Consider the following 11,646-nt stretch of genomic DNA (forward strand, 5'->3'; position numbering starts at 1 on the left):
GCCAGGCACACGCCTGCCCGGCCGGCCGCCTCGGCGCAGGCGGAGCCGAGTTAATTAGGGGGCGGCATGGGGGGGGGGTGTCGGCATTGGGGGGACGGCACCGGGGGGACGTGGAAATTGGATTCCAGTCGCTGTTTCGTGGAATTTATCTCAGCCGGGAGCCGGTTTTCTCGCTGAAACACGAGTGTCAAGTGAAATTATGAAACTCATGCAAAATCATTTTCTTTAAAAAATTGAGGTTAAAAGCCCATTGCGGGGACTTTCTGCTTTTCTTCGCGACGGCGGTTTGAGAACTTAGAGGTCGCTGAGGGCAAGCGCCCCCTTCGCTCTTGCTCACGCGTCGGGCCGGCGGCAGGAGGGGGCGGCCTGTCTCCGGGGGGTTGGGGTTTATTCTTAGTAAACAACACGCGTGCCGTGTTCCCAGGGCCCCGCTGCTCCCCCGAGGCCGGGGCTGGAGGCAGCACCCAGCACCCCTGTTCCGCGGGCAGAGCTGGCCCAGGAGGGGAGGCAGGAGGCAGCAGGCCCCGTCTGGTCGCTGTGACGCAGGGCCTGTGCCCGGCAGCCCCCCGCCTCCGGCTCTGCAGGGCCGCGTGGCGGTGGGGTTCCGTGAACGTTAGCAATCCCGCCTCCAGGGCTGGCATTTATGGGGGGGCCTCACAGAGAAACCCCGGAACAAGGCCGTCCGTGGCCACTGAGTGGCAGGGATGTCAAAGTCGCTCGGCCAGTCGGACATGTCATGTCGTGTGCCTCCCGTTCCTCATCATTCCTCCTGGAGCCGCCCGGGCTCAGCCACAAGCCTTGGTCCGCACGGATCAGCGGGGAGCGCCCCCTGGTCCCCGAGTCCCTGTGACCACCGCTCGCACCCGCTCGCACCCGCTCGCACCCCTAACCCCGCTGGGCTGGCTGACCTTGAGAAGAGCATCGAGCCAGGACTTGGTACAATTTCTAAAGTTACAAAAAGCCACTTTAGCATCATCCCCGTCCCTCAGCCGCAATCTTTTATTTCAGAGACAGGAAGGGAGAGGGGGAGAGAGATAGAAACATCAATGATGAGAGAGGATCATGGATGGGCTGCCTCCTGCACGCCCCCTATTGGCGATCGAGCCCACAACCCGGGCCTGTGTCTGACGGGGACTCGAACTGTGACCTCCTGGTTGGTTCATAGGTCGACGCCCAACCACGGAGCCTCACCCTCAATCTTACCTCTTCCCTCCACACAGCAGAGGCCGGCTGGGGTGAGTACTGCCTGCCCTCCATTGTCTAAAACCTCGCCAGCTCCAAGGAGCCACGCCCAGCCTGTGTGGCTCAGTGGTTATGCGTTGACCTATGAACCAGGAGGTCAGGGTTCGATCCCCAGTCAGGGCACATGCAGGTTTCAGGCTTGATCCCCAGTAGGGAGCGTGCAGGAGGCAGCCGATCGGTGATTCTCTCTCATCACTGATATTTCTGTCTCTCCCTTTCCCTTCCTCTCTAAAGTCAATAAAAAAAATAAAAATGAACTAAAGAGCCCAATAAAAACAGGCCGGAGAGCGGAGGATTGCACTGCCGGCCTGGCCAGCCCAAATGTTCGGGGCCCGGGGATCCATCAAAGAGAAATAGCCGGCAAAGCGCTCCCCGGCGCCCCATCCGGGCGTGCGAGCCGCGGCTCATCTGCCTGATCAGCCAAAGGGAGTTTGCACCGAAATGTAAACAGTGAGGCGTTAGGTGGGGAGGCGGGCGGCCCGGCCTGTTCCGTTTCACAGCCTTCGACTCGGCCTCTTTGCTGCCAGGAAACACAGCGGCCAGGCCTGGGCCCGGCCGACAGCGCAGCCCGCAGGGCCTCCGGAATGGCCCTTCGCACGGAACTCCGCTGCCATCTGCATACGGTGTTCGTCCGCATGTGTCCATTTGCATTCGGTAATTTCATGATGAATGGCTGTTCCTGACACACTGCGAGCTGTAACCACTGAGCTCGGGGCATCCGGACTTAGCGGGCCTGTCTGCAGCCCAGGGCTCCGAGGGCACGGAGGTACGTGACCCGCCGTCTGAAGCTGCCAGAGGGCAGGGGGGTGCCGTGCTGGGCGGGCTCCTGGGACTTGGACACGTCCCTGGCCCACGCAGGCGCGGGCGGGAGTCCAGGCGACCTCGATGCTTCTCAGATTCAACCCCACGAAGAGGCCAGTTGGTCTGGCTGCCCGGCCACTCCGTGCAGCCAAGAACGGGGGAGTCTTTGGGGGTGATGAACATGGAGATTAAAAACGCATCCTCGTGCCCGGGTGCCGTACCAGCTGCACAGGAGGGAGGGCAGAGGCAGGCGTGCCAGCTCCGCGTTCGCAGCCCTGCTGCCCGAGGTCAGTGCCAGCAGAGCGCTCGTCCCCCACGCGGCTCAGAGGGCGAGAGTTGACCCTGAACCGGGAGGTCACGGTTCGATTCCCGGTCAGGGCACAGGCCCGGGTTGCAGGTTTTACCCCCAAAAGGGGGCGTGTGGGAAGCAGCCAACCCATGATTCTCTCTCATCACTGATGTCTCTCTCTCTCTCCCTCTCTCTCTCTCTCTCTCTCTCTCTCTCTCCCTCTCTCTCTCCCTCTCTCTCTCCCTTCCTCTCTCTAAAAAAAATCAATTAACACATTTTTAAAAAACAGAAACGCAGCCTCAGGCCCCGGCTCAGTCCTGCTGCATCAGGATCTGCCTTTTATTATTATTGTTTTTGTTAATCCTCAGCTGAGAATGTTTTTCCAATGATTTTTAGAGAATGTGGAGGGGCAGGGGTGGAGGGAGAGAGAGAAGCATCGATGTGAGAGAGACACATTGACTGGCTGCCTCCCACACACACCCCAACCGGGACTAGGGATCAAGGCTGCAATTGAGGTCCGTGCCCTTGACTGGGAATAGAACCCGGGACCCTTCAGTCTGCGGGCTGATGCTCTAGCCCAGTGGTTCTCCACCTTGGCTGCACATGAGAATCACCGGGGAATCTTTTTAAAATCCTGATTTCTGTATTCAAAGTGATGAATACCAAGAACCTACAACCAAGATTACTTTATCCAGCAAAGCTATCATTCAGAACGGAAGGTCAGATAAAGAGCTTCACAGATAAGGAAAAGCTAAAGGAGTTCATCACCACCAAGCCAGGATTATATGAAATGCTGAAAGGTATCCTTTAAGAAGAGGAAGAAGAAGAAAAAGGTAAAGATACAAATTATGAACAACAAACATGCATCTATCAACAAGTGAATCTAAGAATCAAGTGAATAAATAATCTGGTGATCATAATAGAATCAGGGACATAGAAAGGGAATGGACTGACTATTCTTGGGGGGAAAGGGGTGTGGGAGATTCGGGAAGAGACTGGACAAAAATCGTGCACCTATGGATGAGGACAGTGGGTGGGGAGTGAGGGCGGAGGGTGGGGCGGGAACTGGGAGGAGGGGAGTTATGGGGGGAAAAAGAGGAACAAATGTAATAATCTGAACAATAAAGATTTAATTTAAAAAAATAAATAAATAAAAAACAAAACAAGAACACTTGTATACATGTTAATCTACCCTTGTTTTAATGAGACTATAAAATAAAACATTGACTTGCAGGCTGGAAAAAATAAAAAATTAAAAATAAATAAATAAAATCCTGATTTCTGGGCCTCATCCTCCAGAAATTCTGTTTCTTTGTGATGGGGTGGGGCCACAACATGAGTAACAAAGAAACAATTTCTGGAGGATAGGGCCCAGAAATCAGGATTTTAAAAAGATTCCCAGGCGATTCTCGTGTGCAGCCAAGGTTGAGAACCGCTGCTCTAACCACTGAGCACACTGGCCGGAGCAGGAATCTGCATTTTAACGTCAAAGGAGGGAGGGCGACCTCGCTGAACTTGGAGAAGCCCTGCCCTGCTCTCACCTAGAGGCGACCACAAGTAACAACCATCAAGACGAAAAGCCCATGTTTTACCCGGAAGCCGGGCACCCCGTGCGGGCACGTCCACGAACTCCACGCGAGATGACACAACACTCACCACCGCCCACGGGCTCTGACGGCTGCTCTCCACTCGGTCCCATTTTTGTGCCGCGCAGCACGGCCGGGTTGGGAGCCCGGGAGGGGCGGGGAGGATGGAGAAGGCGCCCAGAGGAGGAGGCTGGGCCTGGGTGGGACGCGGCTCCCCACGGCCTGGAGCCGAGTCTATTTTATGGGGGATCCCGCGAGGCTGGGTAAGGGCGTGGCCACACCGTCCTGGTTTGGATCCATCGGTCACACGCCCCTGGTCACACTTTGTTTACTCGCTGCCCCTCCCGCAGCCCACACCCCTCAGCCACGTGGGCCACAGGTTCGGACCCTGAGGCCGAGCTCACAGCCGCAGCCCTGGCTGTCATTGTGCGGGGACTTGCACGCGGCTTTGCCACGAGAGGGTCATGACCTGTCATTGTGCGGGGACTTGCACGCGGCTTTGCCACGAGAGGGTCATGACCTGTCATTGTGCGGGGACTTGCACGCGGCTTTGCCACGAGAGGACGTGCCCCCTCGCTGGTCCCAGGCTTGAACCCGTCCAGACGCTGAGCCGCTCTCCACACATTTTAAACCGCCGGGCACAACCCCGACGCACTGTGGCCGCAGACTCCTGCTGGGTCTCACTGACCACCCCCCGAAGGCCATCCAGGAGCTGGTTCCCGGGCGGGGCCGCTCCCCGTGGCCCGACGGGCAGCCGGTGGACGTGGGTCCCGGTGGTGTCATGGGAAAAGGAACTCGCTGAGCCGCACGCACACGGGAGAGCGCGTGGCACTCACTCGCGTGGAAACAAGCCCCTGGTTTCCACGGCGCCCTCTGCCTCGGCCGCCACGGGAGGGCCCAGCTGGGCCAGGACTAAAGCCGCGTCCAGAGCGTCCGCTCCAGGTCCGCACCGCCGGCCTGTGGGGTCCGCGAGTAGCAGAGCGAAACCGGAGAGGCCGGGAGAGAGTGTCGCGGGGCCCGTCAACCTGCGGACACAGCCCCCACGCGCCCACCCCGCCCCCCACGCACCCACCCCGCCCCCCACGCGCCCCCCCGCCCCACCCCGCCCTCCACGCGCCCACCCCGCCCCCCTGCGCCCACCCCGCCCTCCACGTGCCCACCCCGCCCTCCACGCGCCCACCCCGCCCTCCACGTGCCCACGGATGCGCTCAGGCGGCCTGGGGCTGGGGGTCAGGAGGGAGACCTCGGGGTGCAGGGCCGAGAGGACCACCCCCCCCCCCGAGCTCCCACGGGCACAGGTAGGCGCAGACAAGGGGCAGCAGGCGGGGGCCCCGCTGGGGGGAGAGGACGCCAGGTCCCCATTGCCGGCCACCACCCTCAGGCCGCCCAGAACCCGGTCGCCATGGCAGCCTGACGCGGTCTGACGTTCCTTCTGTAAACCCCTCTCCACTGAGCTCGGTTAATTACAAACCGGCTCTCACTCCGGGTCTGGGTTCGCCGCCCCCCCGTCCCCCCCCACCCACCCCCCCAGAGCCGAGCAATTAGCTGGCATCGGGCCCAGCGGAGCGTGGCCATCCCGCTGCCCGCAAAGGGGGGGCGGCCGCGGGCGGGGGGCCTGGCTGGGAGGCGGAGCAGAGAGAGGCCCCGCAAATTAATTAGCAATTTAAAACTTTATTTATAAACGCGGCCGCGGATGAACTGTTCTTCCCCAGCACGTTTCCGTGAGGCGCGCGGGAGGCCGGGCTCCCAAACAACCGCTGAATATTAATGGCCCGAAAATGGCATTTCTGGTCCAATTACGAAAAGTAATTAGTTTTTTTTAATTATGGAGGAGGTGGAATTTTAATAAGGTCAGCTTTGCAATCACCGTTTACAACACAAGGCGCATTGTCCCCCGTCCTTTGTAGTAAATGGCACCGACGCGCTCACATCTGGCGGCTGATGCAGATACAGCGGAACCCGGTGCCGGCCCTGCGGGGAGCGACGCCCAGAGCAAGACGGGCCTCGCTGGGCTCGGGCGGCTGCCCAGGCGGCGGGGGTGCTGTCCACTCCCCTCACCTGCGAGGGTGCTGTCCGCTCCCCTCACCTGAGAGGGTGCTGTCTGCTCCCCTCACCTGCCAGGGTGCTGTCCGCTCCCCTCACCTGTGGCCGTGGCCGCCCTGCGGGAGGGGCCTGGGCAGGGCCTTCCCAGCGTCACTTGGATTCAGGCTCCACACGCAGCTGCTTCCATCTGTCTCCAGCCTCTCAGAGCTGCCCCCCCACCCCCTACCCCCCCGCACCCCCAGGCCCAGCAGGCGGCCCACAGCCCTGCCAGCAGCGAGTCTGACTCTGGCTGGCAGGGCTGTATTCCTGCCGGGTCCAAGTCCAGCTCCAGGTCCGGTCCAGGTCCAGGTTGGACCCACCCTCAAGAGACTTCAGACCTGAAGGAAGCAGCGCCTGCCCCGAGTCAGCCCCACCCTGGCCTGTGCCCGCCCCCCTCTGCCCAGCCCCGCCCTGGCCTGTGCCCGCTCCCTTCTGCCCAGCCCCGCCCTGGCCTCTGCCTGCCCCCCCTCTGCCCAGCCCCACCCTGGCCTGTGCCTGCTCCCCTCTGCCCAGCCCCGCCCTGGCCTGTGCCCGCTCCCCTCTGCCCAGCCCCGCCCTGGCCTGTGCCCGCCCCCCTCTGCCCAGCCCCGCCCTGGCCTGTGCCCCCCCCTCAGCACCGTCCCGGCTGCCCCTGGGGGACCACAGGCGGCCCGTGGAGCAGGCACCAGGGCACAGGGCCCCGCTTCTCCCTGGCCCTCTGACGGCCGTGTACTGGAGACCGTACTGGGACCATGTTGCTCCTCCAGGCTTGTGGCCAGCGCTGCCCAGGGTCACACGCTGGCCTGACCCCCAAACCAACAGCCAGTTCAGGGGTATCGTCTCCACGCTGGAGGCGGGACAGTGGGGATGGAGGAGCAGTGACGTCCCAGGACCATGGGCAGCCCTGAAGCAGCAGGTGGCCCTGCCCTGGGTCCTGCAGACCCTTAGCCGGGCTGGGGGTGGCCACGTGGGAGGTCTGCACGGCCTCCTCGGCCACGGCGTGGCGCTCCGGCCACTGAAATCGAGGGCTCTCGTGCTGAGGCCGCAGAGCCCCGCGTCACCCTCACACCCCTCTCCTCGATGACCTTCACGGGGGTTCACGTGACCTTCACAGGACGTGGTCTCTGAGTGAATAAATGCTTCTGAGCCCTGGGGGGCTGGACGGGCCGACCTGTCAGGGTTACAGGAGCCTGGAGAGGGTCCCACGGCCCATCCAAGGCCGTGCAGCGGGGCCCTGAGCAGAGCCTCCCGCCTGCACCCGCCTGCTCCCGCCTGCACCCACCCCTCCCACCTGCACCCCCCTGCACCCGCCGCCCCTCCCCGGGACACCTCCGGGCCAGGGAGCAGCTTGTGGCCATTAAGATGGTTTGTGGGCATTTGTTATACGCCTGGGCCTGTCTTGTTGAGTTTTAATTACCCAGATTACGATCTATTGATGTAATTATTCAGATTCATGAAAGTTTTATTTCAACGCGGATGTGCCAGAGTGACCTCGGGACAGTGAGCAGCACGGCTTCTGATACTCGGGGTGCTTGCAGTCGCCAGGCCTGGGGGTTGGGGGCCAGGGGCTGGGGGGCCTGGGGGTTAGGCCCTAGGGGTTGGGGGCCAGGGGACTGGGGGCTGGGGGGCCAAGGCACTAGAAGGGGGCCTGGCGGCCAGGGGCCTGGGGGTTGGGGGTCCTAGGGGCCTGGGGGGCCTGGAGGCCAGGGGGCCTAGGGGTTGGGGGTCCTGAGGGCTGGGGGTGCTGAGGGCTGGGGGTGCTGGGGACCTGGGGGCCAGGGGGCCCTGGGGGCTGGGGGGCCTGGGGACTGGGAGGATGTGGGGCTGGTGTTGGGGGGTCTGGGAGCCTCAGAATCTGGGGGCCGGGGTCCTGGGGGCCTCAGAGTCTGGGGTCCGGGGGTCTGGGGGTCGGGGGGCCAAGGACATCTCTGAAGGGTGCAGCTCCTGGGCCCAGAGGTGATGCCTGGATAAAGGCGGTCCCATGACAGGGCCCGTGGGACTCCGGTGCCCAGCCCCGCACCCCACCTGCTAGACTGTGAGCTTCTTCGCTCCCCGGTTAAGGATGAGACCAGTGGGAGCTCAGGAGGCAGCGCTGGGATCTGAACCAGCAGGTGCCTGCCCTCTGCGTGTTCATCCGTTGCACACATGGCCCCTCCGCTAGGAAGCTCCCCACACCTGCACACACGCAAGCACACACAAATGCACACACATGCACACACATGCAGAGACACTTGCATACCACACACGGGCATGCACGTGTACCCCCACACCTGCATGCACACAGCTGCACACGCAGAGACACACATCACACAAGGCATGCACATGTATACGCCACGCATGTGCTCCCACCCCTGCATGCACGAGGAGGAAATGCCATCATGTGCTAAGCTCGTGTGTCCTGATGTTTGGAGGTGTTGCTGGGAAAAGCCGTGCGAGGAGCCCTGGCAGGTCCCGGGGAGCCGGGCACAGGGACCCGGTGCCTGCAGCCCCGCAGGGCGTCCCTGTGACCTGTGACCACCCCCCAGGCCTGTGGTCTCGGGGCCCAGAGCTGGGTCCGGGCACCGCTGCCTCGACTCCTCCTCCACCAAGAGGGCGGCCGAGCCCACACCCTGAGCAGGCGACGGGGCAGAGGACGGAGCGAAGAGTCGGTCTCCCCCATCCCCACACCCGGGTCCCCTCCTGGCGGCCATCACAGGCCTGTCCCCGCCCCGGGTGTGGGCCTCCTCCTCAGCTGCCCTTCGCACGACTGGCCTGAGAGGACTCGGCTCACACTGTCCAGCTGCGGCCGGAGACGGGAGGGGACAGGTCACTGTGAGGAGACGGGAGGGGACAGGCCACTGTGAGGAGACGGGAGGGGACAGGTCACTGTGAGGAGACGGGAGGGGACAGGTCACTGTGAGGAGACGGGAGGGGACAGGTCATTGTGAGGAGACGGGAGGGGACGGGTCACTGTGAGGAGACGGGAGGGGACGGGTCACTGTGTGAGGAGACGGAGGGGACGGGTCATTGTGAGGAGACGGGAGGGGACGGGTCACTGTGAGGAGACGGGAGGGGACAGGCCACTGTGAGGAGACGGGAGGGGACGGGTCACTGTGTGAGGAGACGGGAGGGGACGGGTCACTGTGTGAGGAGACGGGAGGGGACGGGTCACTGTGAGGAGACGGGAGGGGACGGGTCACTGTGTGAGGAGACGGGAGGGGACAGGCCACTGTGAGGAGACGGGAGGGGACGGGTCACTGTGTGAGGAGACGGGAGGGGACAGGTCACTGTGAGGAGACGGAGGGGACAGGTCACTGTGTGAGGAGACGGGAGGGGACAGGCCACTGTGTGAGGAGACGGGAGGGGACAGGTCGCTGTGAGGAGACGGGAGGGGACAGGTCACTGTGTGAGGAGACGGGAGGGGACGGGTCACTGTGAGGAGACGGGAGGGGACAGGTCACTGTGCCGGTGGCCCGGCCTCCGGTGGAAGCGCACACGCCCCCTGACGTCTCCCGGACGCACTGGACGCCGGGCGAGGGCGCTGTCAGCGGCAGTGGCCCAGGGCCGGGGAGGGGAGGCCGCAGAGGAGGGCGCCGGGCAGCCCGGCGGATAATTCAGAGTCGGTGACTGCGGGGGCTCAGGGGGGAGCCGATCACGGCAGGAGCAGCCACCTGCTCGGATCCACGGCTTTGCTGCAAAGAAACTCCCTCATTCCTGTCCGGCCCGGGCTGGGGTCTGAGCGAAGGCGCTGGTTGGAGTTTAGCTGACATTTGACCTCACAGCCGCGCTCAGCGGCCTCCGGAGCCTGCGATCAGGCCTCCGCCCTGCACCCCACGATCAATCACTCCCCGGCCTGGCCCCTCCACACCTCGCAGAGCCCGCACTCCCCAGCCCCGCCAATGCCCTGAGCCTCCCTGAGCCTCCTGGAGGGTGTGGGGGGCTGGTGGTGGCCGCAGAGGCGCTGAGGCCAGCCCCCCAGAACCTGTGGGCGGGGCACACACAGTCAGTGGTAAAGGGACCACGGATGCGTCCCCAAAACGTGAGACCGGAGCGTAAACGCGGTCACTTATTTGAAATATTGAACGAGGCGGCCATATCCTAGGACCAGCTGACGATTAGCATCTCCCGGACGGACGCACAGAACGGTCCGCTGACCCAACGGGGACCTGGGAGGATATCGGTGGCACCGTTATTTTTTTTTATTTAATTCCTAACCTTTCTTTTTTTAAAATGTTTTTTATTAACTTCAGAGAGAAGAAGGGAGAGGGAGAGAGAGATGGGAGCATCAGTGCTGAGAGAGAATCATGGGTCGGCCGCCTCCTGCACGCCCCCCACTGGGGATCGAGCCGCAGCCCAGCATGTGCCCTGATGGGGATCGAACCGTGACCTCCTGGTTCACAGGTCAACGCTCAACCACTGAGCCGCACCGGCTCTCATCGCTGATGTTTCTGTCTCTCTCCCTCTCCCTTCCTCTCTGAAATCAATAAAAAACAAACTTTTTAATAGAAAGTTGATTCGCGTTTTCCCTGAGCGAGAGGAGGAAGGGGGGCGGGGGGCGGGGCCGACCCTGTACCCCTGGTTCCTGAGGTTCTGTGGTTTGTCCGCGATGTGTCTCCTCTCCGTGGCTTCCCCTTCGGACACGAGCTCCTTGAAGGCCGGGGCCACAGCGCCTCCACCCCGGCTCAGGGACAACGTGGTAACAGTAACAGAGTCACTACTTCAGGACCCGCGGGGTGAGCGGACCCTGAGCCCAGCTGGGGGACCAGAGAAGGCGGCCTGGACGGGTCAGGGCGGCGACCCGGGCTCGGTCGGGGCGGAGGGGGCTCACAGAGGCCTCCAGGGGCTCAGAGAGGGCCCCCCGCCCAGCCGGGGAGCCTGCAGCAGGACTCGGCGCCACCTGGTGTCACCTGTGTCAGATCCTTTCCCGTGTGTCTGTCTGGGTCACCCTGGCTCTCCTCCTCCGTTCTGCCCCCGGGGCGAGTGGCGGGTGGCCGAGGATGTGAGCGGTTCCTCCTGGGGTCGGCGCTCCTGGGTCAGAGGTCAGAGTTCGTTCTCGCTGGAGCGGACCGAGCGGCTGGTCTCCTCCCGCGTCCCCTTGTCCGTGTCCCTCAGACACCGGCCCGATTCGCTTCGCTCGTAACCACGTCCCGCGTCCCGGTCTCGGTGGCGCCGGCCTCACAGGAGCGGGAGGCACCTACCTGCCTGCGCGTCCCAGAGAAGTTATGCATCCGGACGTATTTGTCCCGTAAGGATTTGCTAGAATTCTCCCCAAAGCGTCTGGGGTTGGACTTCTCTGAGGGCAGATTGTCTGTCTGTCTGTTCACTTGCAAGTTCCACTTCTGCTGTTGCTAGAGGGCGACTCACATTCTCTAATTGTTTCTTTTTATTTTTATCTATTTTACTGTTTATTGTTGAGATTATTATTGATCTCCCCGCCCCCCCTTGCCTCCCTTCACCCGGTTCCTGCCCCCCCAGGCCTTCCCCACCCTGTTGTCTGTGTCCGTAGGTAATGCATACATGCAAACAAGATCTTCATTTAATCTCTCCCTGCCCCCACCCCCTTCCCTCTGAGAATCGTCAGCTGTTCCATTTCCATGCCTCTGATTCTATTTTATTCACCAGTTTATTCTGTTTATTAGATTTCTTACTTATTTTGATTTTTAGATTCAATTGTTGATAGATACGTAT

The sequence above is a fragment of the Myotis nattereri genome, assembly GCF_964212035.1.
Source record: "Myotis nattereri genome assembly, chromosome: 2".
In the NCBI taxonomy this organism is placed as follows: domain Eukaryota; kingdom Metazoa; phylum Chordata; class Mammalia; order Chiroptera; family Vespertilionidae; genus Myotis; species Myotis nattereri.